Genomic DNA, 23277 nt, shown 5'->3' on the forward strand with positions numbered 1-23277 from the left:
ACTAGTATAGAATTAAAGGGATTTACACCAGCACGGGCACCATTAAGTAGCCAGTTAAATGGGACTATTCCAGTTGGGACTATGAGCAAATGGATTTAGGCCGGAAACTGCATTGATCATCCTAGTGCAGGGGATACTGATGGCACCAATATCAGTGGGGGAGTAAAGCCACTTCAGGTTTCAGTCTGAATTTTAAAGGATCTATCCCAAATCCTGGTAGCTTCTTTAAAGTTTGGACTAAAACCCAGGTCATACTTTTCACCCCAGTGACACCAGAGCCACCCATTTCTCCTGTGCTAGTGAATGACTTGCACTGAGAAGTGGACAGAGGAAGTTCAGCTTTATTAGTTCTCCTAGAATTTCCAGTGACAATCAGTGTGTTTGATGATGGCATACTTCTTGGCCACTTTGTGGGAAGGGATACAGGTGGACTTCCATTCATGTGATTCTGCTCATTCCTAGAGGCAGAAACTAGTACCTAAACCAGTATAGCTTTAAAGTACAGTCAGCGTTGGATAGGGTTTCATTCTGCAAAAAATCAAGTCTATGCATTGTGTGTACTCTTAGTCCAGTGCTTCTACGGTGCAGGTGGCATTAGTGGCAATAAGCATGTTCAACTGATACATTAGCATCAGTGATAAATTACAACATTAGGTGATGGAAGAGGACCTTGCCATTGTCATTCATGCCTTAGTAATTTCCAGGTTAGAAGACTGTAATGTGTTCTAGGAGAAGGGGAGCTCATTGAAAAAAAATGTTTGAAAACTTTGCAGGTAATTTTGCAAAATTTAACACTATTGAAGTTAAATCCTTTATTTATTCATTTATGTATTTAGATATCTATACCTCACCAAAGATTTCAGGTCAGCTTACAGTAAAATCAACCTAAACCAATAAATAATTACAAATGTTTAAAAGATTGAAATATATTAAATTGTTTTCAATTTATGAATGGACAGTTTAAAACCAGATTGGACTGGGTACTTCAAAGACTACCTACTTTCATTTGTTGCTTTCTGCACATTCCAATCATAATCAGAGGCCTTACGCTGAAATGATCAGTCCTTACATTCAGTGGGGATCAGTAAGAAATAGGACCTCGGCAGTGATGTAATAACATCCTAGTTGTTTAGGAAGGTCTTTAGCTTAAAGACATTCATTCTGGCAGATCACTTCCTTTCTCATTATGAATGTGTTAAAGCTCTTCATTACAAAAAGCTGCCTTCCATTCTCAGTGCCATGGTTTGTTGGGGTTTGTGAATTGCTATGTTTGGTCAATTTAGAGACTTGATATTTCTCATTAATGCAGTCTGTGGATTTGATATTATTCTACACATACTTTATTGTTGGAAAGTTGCTTTAGTTCCTTCACTTATTGAAAACAAAACTGAATATAAGTGCTATCAATCATGCAATAATTGCATGGCATTTCTATTGTTTCACAAATGAAACTTGATGTGTGGCATGCTTATAGAAGTTTGGTCACTACCCTCTAAAGACCATCAAGCAGAAAATAGTTCTCCTCCATAGCTGCTAGAAAAGGAGCTACAAAAAGATACTCATTGCAATATATCAGCCAGTGCTTAGTACAAAATGCTTAATATTATTTGAGAAGGTATTATATTATGGTGCCTGCTGATCCATCTATGGTAATATAATTGGAGTACACCCAGAGGAAACAGAAGAAACTTTTATGATGTTAAGACAAGACCATTATTAAGTTACAACTAGAGACCCATCACTCGAGGTAGATTATACATATCTTCCACTAAGAATGGTCAGCAGATATCTGCACATAACAGATAGCACCAGACAGAGTGATCTGTCTAGCTCTACAATACTAATTTAATATTTTAATTTACAAAACCTGCATTTCCAATGCACTGCTATACCACATTAAAAAAGCAAGTCTCCTTGTTCTATATCATCAGTAAATAATACTGCTATCTCCTTTAATAAGAGCAGACCATTTGCTGAGCTTGATAAATCAACATAGTTTAGCTATCCCTGTTGATGCAAACTAGTGCGAATTTTCCATTTATTGCTACACAAGTGGATTTATAGACTATATTTCTTTTTTAATGGTAACTATAAACAAAGTGGCAGATCAAAAGCAATGCTGATTCCTGAAATATGCATATATGTTCCAGATTTACCCAAGGTCTATAAGCTGATCATACACAAATGGATTCTATTCAGGTTCTATTGCCCTTTGAAATGCATCATCATTAAAGACTGCTGGGATAGTAAAGCCTTGATTCCAGTGACATCAGTGAAACATGCATCACCTTTGAAGTAAATGAAGGGTTTGTAGAGACCATGTAGGTCAGCTAGGCCTGTGGTCAAAAAAAACCCAACACCTTTGCTCTAATTCTCTCAGATGTTCCTTTCAACCTGATATTATTGGGGGGGGGGGGTTCTTCTTATTAAAATGTTTAAAAAGGAAGAAGAAGAAACACCTCAAACCTCTAGAAATATAAATGATGAAGCAAAGTGAGGATTCTTGGTATGACTTGGCCTTTTAGCTTTCCAGTTTGTACAGTTACTGTACGTATAGGATGTTTTGAAACTCATTTGAATACCAAGCTTTTGGAATGTAATTCAGGTCACACTTCATGGTTCAAGTTGTTTGTTTTTGAGGTTCAACACTGCCCCTATTTTGAGGGGTCCAACAGTGCCATGACATGAGTAGAAAATGCTTCTATTAATGGAAAGTGAGTTCATTATTCCCCAGCTCCCCCTATTTGCCTCTTTACAACAGTCTATCATAGCTGATTCAACAGTACAGTGAGCCCACCATATCAGCAAGCTAAGCAGATCAATCTACCCCATGTTAGCCAGTAGCAGTGTATGCTTGCAGGTGCATTGGCACGGGTGAACACACTTTTCCCATCTGCAGAGGCCCCTAGAACAAACCACAGTTGATGGAAAGGGCCCACTGTATTGCTAAGGGGTTGTTTCATCCTTCATAACAGTTTGCAATATGGGCATAGGGAACCATTTCAGGAATAAAGTGGTCAATAACTCCATTTCCTGGATGGCCCTGTTACACAGCAGGGTAACAACATCTGCTTCAAATGGCACCAAGAAAGGTGGTGGGGAGATGAGATGTCTGCAGCAACTGGCATCCAGTTTAGACAGGAAGATAATTCCAAGTGATGTGTCTATGAAGAAGCAGGAGAGGGCACTGGGCCCTCTTCCAGGCAGAAAAATGACTGGTACTGCCCAGTTCTATAAAACAATAGCATTAAAAAATTGGTAATGTGATTGAGATATCAAAATGAACCTATATGTCTACAAACCTTATTGCACCCTTTTCCCCTCCGTTATGGGCATGGAAAGGTACCACTCAAGGCCACGCGAGTCTGAGAAAAAACAGAATTTACCACACCTCAAAGTGTCTCAAAATGGCCCCATTCCATCACCCGGTGCCAAGCCATTCCCATTCAGGACTTCCAACCAAAGCAAAGGACGCGCCTCAGTCCTGAATGGGAACGGCTTGGTGCCGGGCAACAAAATGGGGCCATTTTGAGGACACTTTGAGGTGCGGTAAAATGCATGTTTTCTCAGACTCGCGTGGCCCCAAGCATGATAAGGTCCTATGTTGGGGTGGGAACAGTGCTGCCCTCCAGTGTTGCTGAATTGCAACTCCCAGCATTTCTCACTACTAGCTCTGCTGGCTAGAGCTGCTGGGATTTTCCATTCAATAGCATCTGGAGAGGGTACAACATTTCCATCCCAGCCAAGACTTATGCCATATTTATCATGTTGAAAACCAGCCCGTCTCTCACATTGAATTCATGACAGAGGGGTAAAAAGGTGATAGGGCATCATAGCTTTCAAAACAATGCCTCAAACATTGCATTTTACCAGTATGGAGTATTAGTTTGTGCTCATTGGGGCCAGTTGGGTGGCAAATTGGGCAACTAATAGTAAGCTATTTCATGTGTAGGTAGAGGAAGAATTCACAACAGGAGAGTCAGTGGCAGATAGTGTACCTTTGGGAGGCAGGTCACTTCAGGACTATGGGAGTAAAGAACAGTGTGGGATCATCTGACCCAAAAGCAATACAAAAGCACATATAAGAAGCCACCTTTTTTAAAAAAAGTAGCTGTTTATTGCATTGTCTGGACATTCCTCCTAATGCTTAGTAACTTTAAAAGTAATAGTTACACTGCAAAAATAATGTTATTCTTTCTTATAAGACTAATCAGCTAGTCTTCAAAAATAGCATGAGCATTCAAAAATAGCACTATGTCTCCCATTTGCATCCTGGCAAACAAACAACAAAGGGCCCTTTGGGTCAGAAATACAAGAGCAATAGCCTTTCATATTCACCAAATGTCTGAAAAGTTTGCTTCTTTTCCCCCTGTAGCCAACAGGAAAAGGGGGGGGGGGGGACTGTATAAAATACAAATATATGACATCACATGCACACTTTATGTGATCATATCCCCAAAGTTGTAAAATTACCATATCAAACCGTAATAAATTTAATCAGACAGTGTTGCAAAGCCTTGGAGATAAAAAAAAATCATTAAATTTCAAACCTATATTGAAAAGCAATTTTGAACAATCTTTAGGTCAGTTTCCTGATTGTAGCCACACCAGAAAAAGGCAGAAGATTAGTCATCTACACAAGTTTTGATAGTTGGATAAGAAGGGGCATTAGTTGATTGTATTTGTCCATATTTAAGTGAAAAACAAAGATCACGTGATCCAGACAGTCCGTTGTACTTAGCTAAAATTAAGTGCATGCCCTTCCACTGCACATTTTACGAGAACATTAAGTCTACCTTTTCAATATAGTTTTTTTAAAAAGCCACAAGAATAAGTCTTTATATGGCAAAAATTTCCTCGGAAAACACACCGCAAGAGCTCTGTATGGCAGATACATAATTAACGAGAAAGAAATCTGTTTCTTTTCATGAAGGAGAAGGAAGAAGCTTCTGTCAAACAGCCAGCCTCATCAGAATGTTTTGATTCTGATAAAAATTAATTTTATGAGCTGCAGGAGTTTGAAGCAAACATGTGAGTGCTAAAGAGACCTATTGCAGTCTTCTCAGCAGGTAAGAAAGATTGAAAGCACTGTCAAAAAAGGAAGGTTACATTCTTGAGGCTACTCGACGTAAGGACAATTATCCCCCCTTTTACCGGCTTTCGGGAAGGGAAGGAATAAATGAAGAACCACATGTCCTCACAGTAGGAACATCTGCTGCCTAAAAGTAGGCATTGAAGGGTAATCTTAGGTGACATGGCTAACCTCTAAATATGTGGTGAGTCTGAGAATGAATTTTTAGATGGAGCGGGGGAGGCATCGAGCCCCCAACTGGTTTTTGATTTACACAAAGTTCAGAATGTGTTTCTACCTTGCAAGCCTATGCACATACCTAGGAATAAACTCCACAATGAACATAATGCTGGTAGATTGTTGTATACAGATAATTGCTGGAAACACAGGCTTTGCAGGTTTTATATTCCACTATATCTAGAGGGAGATAGAGGACACACATTCTTTTGGATTCATAAATTTCTTTCACCATACACAGTTACAGCACTTTGGTACCACTTTACCTGCCATGGCTGCATCCTATAGCATTCCAAGATTTGTAATTTGATGATGTGTTAACGCTATCAAGCTGAGAATTCTAAATACCTCATGAAACTACAAGTCCCAGGATTCCATAGCAATGGCAGTTAAAGTGGAATTGTAGTGCTACAATTATTTAGTGGGAAAGAGACCAAAGATCTCTCAAGAAAAAGAACATGATAGTAATATTGCACAACAGTAGAAGACCTGCAGAAATAATGCAGTTTGACCTCACTTTAACTGTCATGGCCCAATGCTATGGAATTCTGGGAACTGTAGTTTGTAGTGTCACCAGACCTCTCTGATAGAGAAAGCTAAATCTCCCACAAAACTACAAACCCCTGAATTCCATAACATTGAGCCAAGGCAGTTAAGCTGGTATCAAACTGGATTATTTCTGTAGTGCGGACGCAGCCATGGTGTTCTCCTGTGACCTTATTAGAAGCCCTTTGCATTGTGAGAACTGTTGTCGCATGGCTCCTGTTACAGCTTGGCGCTTTCCTACATCCCAGTAGTAGTGTCACAACCCAAAGACCACCTTAGAAAAAGTCACTGCATGAGTCTTCCCACACCAGCTGTGCCACGTTTTTGTGAGCATTGAGTGATGTGCATGGTCAGGAAAGAGAGAAAGATCAGAGAAATTGATCCTCCATGTCCTCAGGCGCCTATACCACAGGAACAAGAAAGTGGTGGATATTCTACCTCAAGAAGAAAGATATCTGTATGTTTGAAGAAACAGCTCACCCAAGATATTTCCCCCCAAGGGGGGGAATTTGGTGAGAAAGATTTTGTTTCATTTTTTATCAAGACCTTTCTTCCTATTAAAAATGAGAAATATTCTCTTAAAATAATAATAATTTGTTTTATTTATATACCGCTATTCCAAAGATCATAGCGGTGAACAGCAAGTAAGCTAATTAGCAAGTAAGCTAATTTGCCCCCAACAGTCTGGGTACTCATTTTAGCCACCTCGGAAGGATGCAAGCCTGAGTCAAACTTGGGCCCTTTTGCTGGTCTTGAACTCGCAACCTTGTGGTTTTGAGTGAATGGCTGCAGTACAGGCATTTAACCACTGTGCCACCAGGACTCCTTTATCACAAGAGGCTAGAAAAATGGAATTTCAACAGGATAAAATGATGAATAAACTGTTTAAATATACAAGCCTGCTTGAGCCAATGGAAACTTAATGCAACAAAATAATTTTCTCTGTTTTACTAATGTTGATGGCTTCTTCTGTTTGTTTTGTTTTATTTTTACTTGCTCCACACACTGGCAAAACCAAAAAGGTCTGTTGTAGTTGAGGCATTTTTTACAGTACAGGACCTCATAGATATGTTTTTCACACACACACATTTAAAAAGTAGGTTTAATTTGTAATTATATTCTGAATAAACTGTTTTGGCAATACTGTATGGCAAATATAATTTTATGCCAAGCTGAATTATATAGAATTCTTTCTATGTTTCTAAATTAACAGACTGATTTTCAATCTGCAAAGGATGCTAATATTGCATTTTTCATTTCTTTTTTTCCCCTTGAAAAATTGGAAAAAAACTTCTTTTCCCATGGCTTCAAAACTTTTGGATGTTTTACATCTCTTCCAGGGGTACAGGATTTTATCACAAGAGGCTAGAAAAATGGAATTTCAACAGGATAAAAGTGTCTTTAACCAATACTTACCACACAACGTTGTGTTGGTTCTGCTGCTGCTTTGCAATCCAACCATTCCTGAAGCACTCATTTTCATTGATGGAAAAACCTGTCAATGCCACTCAATTAAAATGCTTTTCCATTATGCATTTGCATGTGGTAAGTGCCTCCCACTGCAAGTGCTCCTCTCTCCCTCTCTCTCCCTTTTGCTATTCCCAAGCAGGGTGTTTTGTTTGTTTATTCCTTTTGCTTTTCTCTTTCTTTTCTTTTTCCCCTATTTATTTCGTCACATTGTCATAACTGTGCAATTGTGGTAAAAATAAAAATAGTAAAACCCAAAAGGCACACTGAGTATGCCATAGGGCAGGAAGGTAGGGTCATGGAGGCCATGGAGAAGGGAGAGCATGGGACCACAAACTCTATTGCAGAGAAATGTGTTAGTGAAACAGGTATGTGCCCATTTCTTTAAACTAATGCAATTATGGTGAGACAGCAGGCTGTTATGCTATAGACAAGCTCTGTATAGTAGATGAACAGACTGGCAGTGAATCGTACTTCAACACTGGACATGGGATAGCATCCTTTCTCTCATCACTCAACGCAGAGTAGTTGGTAGTGGAGAGCGGAAATTCAGCATAGGTAACAGCACACAAGTGTGTCCTCCAATACCTTGCTCCTGTCACTCACCCCTTCACTAAGCATCCTCTTTCTGAGATGGCTGCCTACTTTGCCTAATGATAAGTGGAAGAAATAAAAACACCAGCAATTGCTGGTGATAGCAGTCCAGCAAGAAATGAAATCTCTTTACTGGCTTTTTTTTAAGAGCATAGTAATCCTACTTTACACAAGCTCTATAGATCCATAGGCTGCCAAGCACAAAAAGGATGAAATAAAGTTTTATAAAGAAACACTAGTGTTCTTGGTTTTTCAGACTTGGAAATTATTACGGCAGGGTCAACAACATCTATTCAAAAAAGAAACTGACTTTCCCCCTCCCCATGTCCAAACCACACTGCAGAAATAATCCAGTTTGAGACTGCTTTAACTGCCCTGGCTCAATACTAGGAAATCCTGAGAATTGTAGTTGATTGTAGCACCATAGCTCTCTGACAGAGAAGACTAAATGCCTCACAAGACTACAGTTCCCAGAATTTCCCAGCATAGAAGATTTTCATACCAGAGCTTAAGCACTGGAAAATTGTTACTGAAAAGTTGAGGAAGTGCATGTGTGTGAAAGCCTGACACACTTCCTCAACATCAGGGAACTGCCGGCTCCCTCTAGCGTCACTGGGCATTCAGAGAGAGGGAATTTCCTCTGAATGCAAAGTTTCCATTCAGAGGAAATTCCCTCTCCCTGAACGATTCAGTGATGCTAGAGGGAGTCAACAGTTCTCTGACATCGAGGAAGTGTGCCAGGCTTTCACACACGTGTGCTTCTTCACCATTTCAGGTAAATGCTGGTATGAAAATCTTCATTGAGTCAGGCCAGTTAAAGCCGTCTCAAACTGGATTATTACTGCAGTGCTTTTTGGACCATAGTCAATTTATATTTTAAACACAGATCTGGTTGATTTTTATTATTGTTGTTTAAAAGAGCTTTACTCAGAAAGGGGAAAAGAGAAATATGAAGAAAAAATATGTCCCTACAAATGCCCTCTTTATGATGTACTAATCAAATAAGAGACATCTCATTTCTCAGCAAGGAGTTGGAATTCAAACAATAAGTAGTTGAAATCAGTTAGATTTTTGATACTTTCAGTTCTGCAAAGTGCTTAGTGACCCTCCTGACTCTGAGCTATAAAACTGATGTGATGGTTTTTAACAGTTATCATTTGAGGCTGTCATTCCCCACCACCAAATACTCCACCCTAGACTTTCTCTGAAAGAAAGCATAGGAAGTGGAGGCCTCAGTTATATAATCCATAAAATCCTTTATGTAATATTAAAGCCATTGCAGCTGTTATTCAGACATACAAACCAGGAAAAATTCTTTAAAATAATAATACTATAAAGCTGTTGGATCTATTTATCACAGTCAAATTGGCAAATAATCAAATGCGAGTTGTCAGGTCACTGTTTTCAATGTTTTCAGAATTTGCCATTATCTCTGTACTAAAACATCAGGGACAAATCTAGATCTGATTGTTTTTCATTCATTAATAAAAATGCTCCAGAAACTGTATAATATTGTTATTGTTTCACCCTGTGATAGCTTCCTAATTCTGCCCAGCACCCAAGATAATTCTGGGACTATCTGATGGGCAAAAACCTTAACACTAAGTTTTTCAAAGAAGAAAATTCAGCTGCTTCAAAAGTTACTCCAGATATCTTCAGGTGATATATATATAGCTTTCAGGAAATCTCAGCAGGAAAGGGGGTATTCATCAGCCTTACACTAGCAGATATAACCAGAAGGCAGGAATGGTGGCAGCTGAAATCCAGCAACATTTGAGGGAATCATAGATTCCTGCATACATAATTAAAATGTAACCATTCTCTTATCACTCAGCTTGTGTTTACCTTATAAGAAAGAGCAGAGGAGACAGAATAGAGAAGTAACAGGGAGAAAGCAGAGGGCTGAGACAGGAAAAGCAAATGTGAAGGAAGAAAACAGCAGTTAAAAAAGAAGAAGATTGGATCAGTTTGGGGGAAGTGTGAGGAAAAAGAAAGAAATTATAATCTTTCCTAAAAACAAAACTATTAATTTACTGCTGAGGTGATTGGAGACGCCAGCTTTGCATGCAATAGGTATTGAGCTTGTTGGTTAATTTGTTCTTAACTTGTCTTAGTGCTTACTGAATATATTTGACTATAAGTTAATTTCATGTATAACTTAAGGGCAGGTTTTGGCACAAAAATTATGGATTTTGATCTAACACATTGGTAAATTGAAGGTAAAACTTGGAGCCCTGCAACAAAAGGGGTAAAGGATGAAGCAAAGGAAAATGATGCCAAAGAAAGAACTTCTAGAATTCTGGCAGGCATAACTGTGCTCGGCCCAAAGGCTGGTCTTCTTCTAGGTGCTCTCCAGTTCTTCTTCTTTTTTATATATATAAGAGTTAAAGTATAGTACATTGACCCATGGATAAGTCAACCCAGGTAAATTTTTTAACTAAAATTTCTAGACTTATACATGACTACATACAGTATGTTCCATAACTGGTGGGCTCACCATTTTGGTGGACTTACCATTTTTGCATGGATTTCCACAGGTTTCTGCCCCTAATTTGTTGAATGATGAGCTCTCCAATTGGCAAGTCAACCAAGATGCCAGTAAAGGCGGGGGGAGCTCTATATAGAAAGCAGCAGCTACCATTGCCACTGAGAATCAGATGTCATCTGGAGCAATCTCAGAAGTCTGCAGCAGCAGGACCATAGTTCAGCCTCTCAATCAGGACATAGGAAAGCACAGAAACCGACAGCAGCAACATCCTGCTACCCTTGAGAAGGTGGTGGAATAGGTCATGTAGATGAGTTTTTGGTGGTACAGGCATGTTACCACTGGCAGAAACAAGTACATGCAGTGAGACACCATAAAATCCTGAAGACATTTATCCAAAATATCAACCAAAGAACACATAGAGCTATACATCTAGCAGATACAGTTAGAGTAACTTGCATGGCACTGGCTGGAAGAAAAGAAACTGGTGAAGAAGAACGTGCACAGCAAGCAGCAAAAGCAGCAAAATTCACCCTGCAGTTGCAGGGAACCAATGCTCTGGGACTATGGGTGAGTCTTCCTCTTCTGGAAGTTGGTGATTTCAGGAGGGTAGGAGTGCATCATTCAGGTATCCCTATAGGCCTTGAGGAGAACGTTTCATGCGGGAAAGTCTTCATCTGGTCCTGCAAGGGTTTTGCCAGAAGAAAGTTCTCCCAAACCTCTGAGGAGCTGTGTAGACCACCCCTAAGGGGATGGTCTGCAGCCACCTCCATCTTTGCTGGATCAGGGCCATGGCAACCACATGCCGTGGCCCCAATCTGGCCTTTCCAGGGTGCAATAGCTGTGGTACTGTGGCTTTAAGGCATTCCTTTGGCACTGCATTGTGTGGACGCAGCACCAGAGGAGCACCATGATGCCGTTTGCCGCATGGAGCATCATGCTGCCCTGGGGGCGGATTTGGGGCATGCGTCATGTGGATGTCATACCCAACTCCGCCCCAGACTGGCTTTTATGGCTGGTGTGCACAGCCCCTGACTACACCAAAATCTTTAGCAACAGCAAGGATCCCATGGGAATTTATCTTAGCAATAAAACAAAAGAACAAATCTAAGATGGTATTTGTGTGGATGGCTCTCTTTGCTTAGCCTGAAAATTAAGAATAGCCACAAAAGCCACCACAGCAAGGAAAGGAAGGTTGAAAAGAAAGGGGAGGTTGAGTGGTCAATTAATAATTGGCTGGTAGGTTACATAATTTTTATTTTAGTTCAAAACCTCACATCCTAAGTGAGGTTGACACCTCACAAATCACTTCAACAATGTATAAGGACCTGAGCACTGAGGGAGACAGTGTTCATAAATTGTGGTGAGGTGTTCTATAAATGGGAATTTCATAGTGAAAACACTTATACAGAGGTTAGATAGGTAGCATATCTGTTTCAGAGAGGAATCAGTATGGTGAGACCCTGACTCAAGAGCTGTGATAAAACACAAGACAGTTATATATGTTAATTCTCTTTCCTTTGAAGAGCATCAGTGAATAGCCTTACCTTTGAAGGACATTTGGGTCTCTAGATAACCCTGCCATAACCCTTTGCCATTAACCATGTTGAGTAAGGCTTCTAGGACTTACCATCTGGAAAGCCTGAGGGTTCTCACCTAAAATAGTAGAGATCCCACAGTAGACTAATCAGTAGTATAAACAGCAACCTGCACAGGAGAAACTATTTGGAAGCACCTGGGTGACTATTCATGAATCTGTTCTACATGTGAAGATGAAAAGGATGCTATACAATAAAATCAACCACCATTCCTCCTAGCAATTCGGGAGCAGGTGAGAGGATTGTCTAAGAACAAGAAAATAGAATGCTCCCCATGTGAATTTTACTTTGAGCAGTTTGCAGAAACTACTGCAGGTAAATCACTTGGAAAGAAGGAATTACCTTAAGATAAAAGAGGCTCTTATCTAAAATCTGAACAGATAATATCTCTGCTGTTTGTCTAATCTTTTTGCCTGGGGAAAAATTAAGATGCTTTTACAAGTCAATTGATTGTACTACAAGAACAATTACAAGGTAGTTTCATGGCAATAATATATACTGTATATTGGTGAAGTTTACATATTAGTCCCCATTCTGTAGATTCATTGTTAGTACAGTATACATAGACAATAAAACCATAGCAACATTTTTGTTTCAAACTCCATCTCTTACCATTTATTGTAGAAATCACAAACACAGCTACCATTGTTCATATTGGACAGGAGTGGGGGGGATGAGTTCAAAGGCAAAGAAATAAATAATAGTTCTCACAATCCTCTACTCTTCCTATATAACCTGCCCTGCCTTAAAGATCATGTTTGATGTCCTCCAGATCTATGGTACAGAAAGGACTTTTTCAGTGGTGGCACCCTGGTTATTCCTAGGATTCCTACCATTACAAGGAAACTAATATTTCTGGGGTCCATCTACCTATCTATTTTGTATGCTTATCACACCCCAGAGAGTTTTTTGTTGTGTTTCCCAGCATTATAGGGCAGCAGGTTACACAATCCAGGTTGGAGCTCTTTTTTGAGTGGCAGAGAGAGGATTCAGCCTTTTCCCTTTAATGCAGACCCCAATCAACCAACCCATGTAATTTTATTGATGAGAGGCAATCAAAGTTTAGATTTTAAGTTAGACAATGGTAGATTTTGATTGAACATTAGAAAGAATTTCTTGACAGTGAGAACGGTCCCAAACACACTGCAGAAATTACACACTGCTTTAACTGCCCTGGCTCAGTGCTAGGGAATCCTAGGGACTGTAGGTTATTGTGGCACCAGAGCCCTCTGACACAGAAGGTTACATTTCTCACAAAACTACAGCTCTCAGAATTTCCTAGCACTGAGCCAGGGCAATTGCAGCAGTCTCAAACTGGATTATTTCTGCAGTGTGTTTTGAACCAATGTTTTGGCAATGGAATCAATTGCCTAAAAAGGTGTTGGCATCCCTTTCTCTGCATTTCTTCAGAAAGAGGTGGGATAGCTGCCTGCTGGGGAGGCTCCAGCTAGAGATTTTGCATTGAACAGGGGTTGGATTTGATGGCCCATGAGGCTCCTTCCATGTCCAGGATTCTATGATTCTATGCCCCTCCCAAAAAGTTAGGAGTCCTAATCCAGAAGATCATTTAGGGAGGCAGCAAAAAGATAAACCTTTCTATTCACATGATGGCTCCTGATCTGAATTGTATTCCTTGTGCTGACAGTAGAGCAATAGAGAAAGGAACCACTGTTAGCTGTATGTTTTATGTATTGTCATATGTGAACCACAAAATGTCACAGACAATTTAGGCACAGCATTACAAACTAACCTAAATGAGAGCACTAATAAGCTAAAAGCCCTAGTAGTTATATGCTAACAGTCAAAGCATGTGGGTAGTGTTGGACACACGCAAGTGGAGCATCCAGTGATATGGAAAGGCCAACCAAATCCTCTCCCTTTTCCTCCCTCAAAATCCCCTCCCCAGTCCTATAACTATCCTATGCTGAGCCTAAGAAAAGTCAATGGGAACAGGCAGAGATGGAGGTGGCATGTTATTGAATATAAATTATAATGAGATTAACACTCAGACCATAGGATAACTGGGTGAATATTTGTGTGATTAGCACTTTATGTAAGTGTATTTATCATGTATAAGCAGTGATAATGGATTATAGCCATCCCATTTCCTTCTCTGGGAAGCTTTGGCCATTGTATCTTTCTATGCAAGGAAGAACTAGCCAGCTTAAAGAGTCCACCCCATCATTTCAGTTTGGAAATGATTTTTCAGTAAAGATGTTTAGGGAGAAGCTCAGTGACTCTGCTTATGACTCACATCCCTCCAGGGAAACACACATTAAATCCCATTATATGTGGGAAATACTGTTAGAAAACATTATTTTTTAAAATATATATATACAAAATGACAGGTGGGAAAGACATGCTGGAAGGGAGGATTCATCTATACAAAGTACCATCCATACAAAGAACTTTAAGACACAAGAGTTATCTACACATCTTTCCACCTCATGAGTGCCTAGTGCTTTGCCACAAGTCAACCATTGATACTTTGATTACCGCTATCTGTTATTTCTGGGAAATCATCTCTGAGCATGGAGCATCCATTTAGCTCTCATAGCTAGATTTACACTCATGTAATAGTTATTAACATTACTGGCTCTTTTTAAAGTCATCTAAGTTAACAGCATCTCGATATTATCAGAAATCATCTCTCTCACAATAACCAAGTTATTTACAGAGTAAATAGATAGCTCATGTGCAAGTTTTCTCCATTTCAGTGCTTTCCTAATTTTATCCCACCACCACCACTCAAGATTTCTGTCTTGCCTTACAGTGCACAGTATACTTAAATATCCTGTCACCTCCATGGGAGAAACAAAAGTGAATTGGTCTTTGTCAAGTCAATTCAGCTCTGGATTCAGTCAGACACAAAAATCTGCAAGTTGCAGACAACAGTTATTTCAACAAAATAGCTAACCCCTTTGCGTAGCACAGTGCAGAGGCGTAAAATACCACTACTTAGGTGGGAAGAGAACCTATTCTGTAAGGTTCGTGCTGTAGTCTGGGGTTCAGTGACCATCTGTCTTTTCTTTGAAAGCCTGTTGGCCTCTCAGCTAAAGTGGAAGAAGTAAGTATGGAAGCCCAGGTAATTGGTAGGGCAGCTCCTCTGTACTTCTCTGCTTGTTGCAGACTCTGCATTTAGAAGACATCTGTACTGGAATCTACCTTCTGCTTGTCCAGTCCTCCTTTGCTATAGAAAATGGCTGACCTTCTATCTTCCACATCGCTATCAGGTTTCTTGCCTAAAGCCAGGCATATGACACATCTGTACCTGTGGACATGACAGGGAAATTCTTAGATTGTATGCCATTGGCAGGTTTACTCTTATCTATTTTATTGTTTGTATGTACAGCGCTGTGCAAATCTACAGTGATATATAAATAAAGCATAATAATAATAATGCCAAGTGCTTGTGCATTCCCCCCTTAGATTCTTTACAGTTTCTACCACAGTTTCTCGGTTTCTAAAAATACCCCCATAAGAAGCAGCTGCAGAAGAAGTGTGCTGGCGTTTTCTTTGACTTATTTTTCTTCTACTTATTTATTCTTGAGTACTGTGACTTCCTTTTTTGTGTGTGTCCTTTTTCCCTCATTGCCTATGCATCTCTCTCTTGGGTTCTATGCGGCTAATTTTTTTAATGAATATTGCAAACACAATTATAAACTTGGTAGGATTTGCATTTTAAAACAGGCAAAAGAAAACAACACAAGCAGAAGCAGCAAGTGGATTTTATATATACTCAGTCCCCTGAGTTCAACGTATCAACTAAAATACTGCAGTAGTGGTTTGAAGAAGAGTCCAACAAAATTCCTTTACTTTTCATGTCAGCAAATCAGCCTCAAGGCATCATGGACTCTCACAACTTTTTCCCATACACAAAGAGCCCAGTAGTTCCTTTTAATCTGTATGGAAGCCAATATTTGCAGTCTTCAACCAAAGACAATCTTCAGTGAAGAGAAGGATATTTATACCCAATGTAGCATGTTTCCATTACCTTAAACTAATGCAATTGTGGCAAGACAGCAGGCTGGTGTGATAAGGTCCTCATTTGTGTAGCTAGTGGCAGCAGACCTCATCTTTCTCTCTCTGATTAAAGGTTGATTTCTAATAAATATCTTTCTCTTCACTGAAAATTGTCTTTGGCTGGTGATTGCAATGGAATTCTAGGATTTGGTGTTTGTTTGCTTGCTTTGTTTTGGCACCAGTGGTCTATGACAGGGAAGGCTAAAAGTCTCACAAAAGTACAATTCCTAGAATTCCATGGCATTGAGCCATGGCAATTAAAATGGTGTCAAGCTGCAGTGCGGATGCATCATGAGATTTTTTTTAAAAGAACTTGGAACCAGACTAAACACTGAGAGTAATCAATCATACAAGGTAGCAACACTAAAGATTTTTTAGCAGATGAAAGATAAGAGTACAAGTACACATAAATGAACCATGAACAGTCATAGATCTGAATAGTTTAAGATTTGTAGGTACATGGGAAATTTGCTGCATGAGTTATGAGTTATAAAATCAGCATAAAGCTGCCCTTAGATCAGCAGCAGCTAAAACAAGCCATATGATTGCAACATTCTCCTCTAATAAAAGAGGAGAAATGACAGTGTTATCAATTCACATATTCATAGGGAAAATCACTATCCAGCTTATGTATGGTACAGGGTTGTGGGGATGTTTTTTGAGGTTTCCTTCAGAAAGGTGATTTGTCTCATACTATCTTGTGTTGTTGCTTGACACCAATGGCATCACTGAGGGGGAGGGGGATCCAGTGGTGCAATGTGCACCAGGTGACACAGCAGAAAAGGGGGAGTGACGCCCAGTCAGGTCCTCCTCCTGTGCTTCCCCTTACACCATTCCTGTGTGTGCTCCCAACCTCCCTGTGCCTTCCCATGTTCCCCTATGTGTTCTCCCATGCTCCTTGTGCCTTCCCATTCTCCCCTACATGTGCTCCCACCCTCCCTGTGCATTCCCGTACTCCCTGCATGTGCTCCCACGCTCCCCGTGTCTCCCCCCTCTTCCTTGCTCATACTCCCACCTTCCCCAGAGTTTCCACCACTTCCCTGCATGCTCTCCCACCCTGCTCACAGTGTCCCACACTCCCCTGAGCACTTTCCCACCCTTCCCGCACGTCCCACACTCCCCCACATGCACTGCCAGCTGTGCCATCCCAGATTGTGCAGAATGGAGGAAGAGATCACGTGCTCCCAGAATCCCTGCTCCTGCACCAGGTGACACCTGGTGCAGGGACACCACTGCTTGGCACTTCCCCATTATAGAATCATAGAATCATAGAATCGTAGAGTTGGAAGAGACCACAAGAGCCATCCAGAACAACCCCCTGCCATGCAGGAAATCACAATCAAAGCATCCCCGACAGATGGCCATCCAGCCTATGTTTGAAGACTTCTAATGAAGAAGACTCCACTACACTCCGAGGGAGTTTGTTCCACGGTCGAACAGCCCTTACTGTCAGGAAGTTCCTCCTAATGTTGAGGTGGAATCTCTTTTCCTGCAGCTTGCATCCATTGCTCCGGGTCCTAGTCTCTGGAGCAGCAGAAAACAAGCTTGCTCCCTCCTCAATATGACATCCCTTCAAATATTTAAACAGGGCTATCATATCACCTCTTAACCTTCTCTCCAGGCTAAACATCTCCAGCTCCCTAAGGCTTTCCTCATAGGGCATGGTTTCCAGACCTTTCACCATTTTAGTCGCTCTCCTTTGGACACACTCCAGTTTCTCAATCTCCTTTTTTAATTGTGGTGCCCAGAACTGGACACAGTATTCCAGGTGGGGCCTGACCAGAGCAGAATAGAGTGGCACGATTACTTCCCTGAATCTAGACACTATACTTCTATTGATGCAGCCTAAAATCGCATTGGCCTTGTTAGCTGCCACATCACACTGTTGACTCATGTTCGACTTGTGGTCTACTTGGACTCCTAGATCCCTTTCACACGTAGTTTCATTCAACCAGTTGTCCCCCATCCTATATCTGTGCTTTTCATTTTTCCGCCCTAAGTGCAGTACCTTACATTTCTCCCTGTTGAAGTTCATTCTGTTAGCTTTGGCCCAGCTTTCTAGTCTATTCAGATCATTTTGAATGTTGATCTTGTCCTCTGGAATATTAGCTACTCCTCCTAATTTGGTGTCATCTGCAAATTTGATAAGTATTCCCCCAATTTTGTCCTCCAAGTCATTGATAAAGATGTTGAATAGAACTGGCCCGAGGACAGAGCCCTGTGGGACTCCACTGGTCACTTCTCTCCAGGAAGAAAAGGAGCCATTGTTGAGCACCCTTTGTGTTCGGTCGGTCAACCAATTACAAATCCATGTAACAGTTGAAGGGGAAAATTTATTTCCAGATAATTCAAAAATGCTTTCCTCCTTTCACTGAGAGACAAGACACTATCTCCCTTCCCTTTCCCAATGTTGCAACTTTTCATGTTTTTATTAACCTTCTCTAGAGCCTTAGCATTCAATGTAATTCTCCCTTGTGCTCGACAATATCAACATTGAAACACTAGTAAACCAAGTGGATGTAGAGGAAACCTTCCAACTTGCCTTCTTCTTCCACTTCTCAATCTTGCTGTTTTTGCAACTGTTTGGGATAGAGTAGACCCTTCCCAGCAGAACAACCTATTTGTTTAGTGCACACAGAGCTTTTTTTAAAATAAAAATATTAAAAGGAGGCATTCTGCAAGTGAGCAAAAGGGAAACTGGGCAGAACTATCCTAAGAATAGGAAGGGGATAAGGGACCTGCTTTGATCATCACAATGCATTTGATGACCAAACATTTCTTTTAAAAAACAACAACTTTTGTGTATGAACCAAATACTTTAGAATGCTGTGAAAAGGGAGGAGAAATAAGCCAAAACATGGTGTGATTGGGACTAGGTCATGTGAATTTTCAAAAAATAAAATTGATAGGTACAGTGACAAATACCACAACCCACCAGAACACTTATTCCATTTTAAAGAGTCTTGGAAGTAATACAGAATACATTTTGGAAAAGTGTGTGTGTGTGGAATTGAGTAGTATCGCAAAGCTCCCTTTAGTCCAGCATATTTGTCCTTGTGGGCGAGGAGAGATGCAAGCTGATCTTTGTATAGGGTCACCAGAGCAAAAAATTTTGTCCCCTTTTTAACCTTTGATTTCAAACAAATAAAACTGATTGATTGATTGATTTATCTAGCAATCTAAGCTAAATCAGGAAGTTTAATGGCTGAAAGTTTTCAACCTACTAAGCTCCTGGAAGTGGTTTTCACTTGCAGTTAGTAGTTTCAAACATGTTACGTTCTCAGGGATTGCCATTTAGATTGACAAATGCAGTCTTTGGAAAAGACTTTGCACCAAGTAAAAAATTCCATGAAATTTGTGACAGAAAAAAATTCTGTCATCCTAAACCTGGAAAGAGTAGCTGGAGGAAAATACAGAGGGGGGGACTTCCCTCCAAGGATCATTACCATCCCCATTATCACTCAAGAATTATGAGCTGTGAGAAGAGGAGTATTTTCTGGATCGAACACTTGAAGTTGTTACTGCTTTTTAGAAGAAGAAAGATTATGCACATATTTGCTTATGTTCAGAAACCTTGTGAATCACACACTGTTACAATCTGCATTTTATATGAAAGGAAGGAACGTGATTTGGTTCAAATCCACAAAATAAATATACACCTCCAGATATGACAGTGGAGAGGTGTGAGCAGCTTTTTCAGCAATTCAGTGCTCCCTGGTGGCATATGCCCAAGAAAAAGTTCAAAGAGATGAAAGAAATTAACAGAATGACTCTATGAGACGAAGGATATAATGGGAGGTTAATGTGAAAGTTTTACAGTGCTCAGAGCAGAGCAAATTGGTTTGAGAGAGAGGTTATCGTCTTAAATGTTAAGATCATAAAGCTGAAGAGTTCCCTTGATTTATAATCAATTGCACATCACTAATGTAAATTCTAGGTAACTGCAGTGGGTCATTCTACACGGAATTAAATGTTATCTACCAATATGACATTAATAAAACATGGTAAAGTTTCATTGATGAAGAACCATTTGAAATGGTACCATATGTAAATTGGGTTGGACTGGCATCCGGTAAGATGACAGGTAAGTTTTAAAATGGTTTTTGACAACTTATTGTGCATGAAGTAATAAAATATGAAAAGGACAGCTTTAGAGTCTATCAGGATGCATGTATGCTCACAATAACCTCAAGACTGTATTATTGTAAAAGGTTTTCTTTGAGAGACTGCAGATTGAAGATATCACAGAACATGGAAGGTCACCTCCCCATGGCACTGAGTTGTAAGTGACACTTTTTTATGGTGTATTTGTCTGCTAGGCAGAATTCAGCTCACTAGGTCTGGGAAGTGGGGCTGTAAATGGCACAATTTCTATTTTATTTTATTTTATTTTCATGTTGCCTTTCTCCTAAATTAGACTCAAGGTGGTTCATAAATGCAATTTTTAAAACAGAATGAAAAACACCACATTAATATAACAAGTTAAAAATAAAATAATTGAAAACATATGTTGTTATTGTTTTTGTTGTGTGCCATCATGTTGTCTCTGACATATGGCAACCTTAAGGTGGGCCTATCATGAGGTTTTCCTGGCAAGATTTATTCAGAGAAAGTTTGCCATTACCTTCCCCTGAAACTGAGAGCATGCAACTTGTCCAAGGTCACTCATTGGATTTTATGGCTGGGCTGGGCAACAAACCGTGGTCTCCAGAATTGTAGGCCAACACTCAAACCACTATGCCATGATTGCTCTCCAGCATATTTAGTAAAAACATAATAAGCTAAAAATATAAACCATTAAAAATGTACAAAAGTCAGTACACCAATAAGAAGCCTCCCTGGGTGCAATTACATATTAAAAGCCTGTTTGAAGAGGAAAAAAATTGCCGGGTGGAGAAAAAAGAGCAAGAAAGAAGGCAGCACAGCCTCTTACAGGATGGAGTTCAAGAAGGTGAGAGAAGCTACTGACAAATTTCTCTCTCATCTCCTCACCAAGCATGCCTTTGATGGTGGCAGAACCAAGAGAAATTTTCCCTTGGAGATCTTAGAGTTTGGGCAGGTTCATATGAGGGAGATACAATCTATAGAGGTCATAGCCAGCACTTTGAATTGTGCTACAAAACAAACCTTTAGCCAGTGAATTTGGCTCATCTCTCAAGCAGAATCGTACCAATGTGTTGGAGAGGATACAGTGTCTGAGGCACACTTTACATATGTGGACTAGCTGCCCAAAGGCAGCCCAATTTTTAAAATAGTGTTCAATTTTTTAGCTGACATGACAAATCAACATCTAAAGCACTGCAAGGCACTTATGTTATTAACATTTTCCTAGGCCCCAATGCTAACTTAAATTGTAAGCTATTAATCTCAATCATGTTGGCTGCCACTCGACTCAAAAATAGTGCAAAACTGGAGAACCTTGAAAGGTTTATCTTTCAGGGGCCATCTGGATAGAGTTTGGGGCTTTGCCCTTTTGGATAAATTGATGCATCTGCTAAAGGTGGCTAAAGGCTAAAGGACGCAACATTTCTTTTTATTGTTTATTTAAATGACAGTGGTTCATCATTTGGCCCTCCTCAACAAGCACTGAAATTCTGAAAATCTTCTTTTAACTAGGAAATGTATTCTCCTATATGAGGTAGTCATGCTGGTCACGCAGCATAATGCAATAGAATACAAAATACACAAAAGAGACATACTTTTATTGCTCCAACAATACCAACTAAAAAGCACAAAATGCATCTTACAGCCTTGTGAAGCTTCACTGGCTTCTTCATTAGGCAAAGATGTTAAAAATCAAACAGAAGAAAAGTGATTATGTTAGAGTAACAGACCTACATTTTGTCTCAGATCTTACTTCTGCTGTCAGTTAAGATAGTCTAGAAATATTTCAGTGCAGGCACTTCTTCACCATGTGAGGACCAAGGACAAAGGGCAAAAAGGGACAGGTAATAAAATTTCTGCTCCATCAGCAACTGAAAAGTGACTTCCCTTGATACACAAGCTGTCCTGTCCTCTGTGAAGCTAACTCCCACTTTCTTAGGCAGAAGACATTGAATTTCTCACAATGTTCTTGTATTGTCACATCTAGAAAAATGTATAGGTGCTGTAGAGCCAGCATGGAGTAGTGGTTTGAGTATTGGATGACTGGAGATTAGAGTTTAATTTCCTGCTTGGCCATGGAAACCCATTGGGTGACCTGAGTGATCACACCCAGAAAACCCTGAGATAGGTTCACCTTAGAGTCTCCACTTGAAGGCACACAACAGTGTTAACAGGACCCTGTTAAGTGATAACAAAAATTATATCTGAGGCAAAATGCAGACCTGTGACACTAACATCATCACTTTCTTCTCCTATATGATTTCTTCTCCTGCCTTAAGAATATGGCAGAAATCCCCTCTAGCTGACTTCTTGTGTGGACTTCCACTGATCGCACTACTCAGACTGAACACTGATGAGATGTACTTTGTGCTCTGAGATGCACACATTATCATACAGCTGTGAAAATATCTGACAACTTAAGGACATTTGAAATGTGTATGAAAAGTATTTCCAATGTAAGCAAAAATAGCACAAATGATGTGAATGCATTCAAGCAATTGACATAATTTTAAAATGCTTCACTGCTGCTGTTCTTTCTTCTAGGAACCACTTACCTGCAATGTTTCCTTGATTCCCCCCCCCACACACACACACACACACATACTTTTGTGTTATTTTTCTCCTTTTTATACATTGGAACTTTGCACATATATGTTAAAAACTACATTTAAAAAACAAACACTGGTTAGCTGCAATCTATAAATTCTGGCTATTTGTTCCCCCTACTATGGCCTGCAAAACTCCAAAGGAACACATTTTGGGCCTGTCCAAATAGTTGTGAAGAAGAGACATCTCTCAATACAGAAAATGTCACTTGGGATTTCTAGGAAAGAGTTTTCAGCCAGCAGAGAGGGAAAGGTGGTTGAAGGAAGCTGGCTAAGAAATTTAGCCAATACACTTTCAGGTTTTATAACGTTATAAACAATTGCACAATCAGAGATCTCTTTTGTGTCTTTGCCCACCACTGTCTCTGGAGACCATGCCTTCTTGTTTAAAAACAATGCAGTAGTACATGTTCTAAGAATCTTAGGCTGCATCTGCACTGCAGAAATAATGCAGTTTGACACCACTTTAATTGCCATGGCTCAATGCTATGGGATTCTGGATTTGTAGTTTTGTGATACATTTAGCCTTCCCTGTCAGAGAGCTCT

The sequence above is a fragment of the Sceloporus occidentalis genome, unplaced genomic scaffold (genome assembly GCF_023333645.1).
Source record: "Sceloporus occidentalis isolate IW3139 unplaced genomic scaffold, rSceOcc1.0.p SCAF_264, whole genome shotgun sequence".
NCBI classification, from domain to species: domain Eukaryota; kingdom Metazoa; phylum Chordata; class Lepidosauria; order Squamata; family Phrynosomatidae; genus Sceloporus; species Sceloporus occidentalis.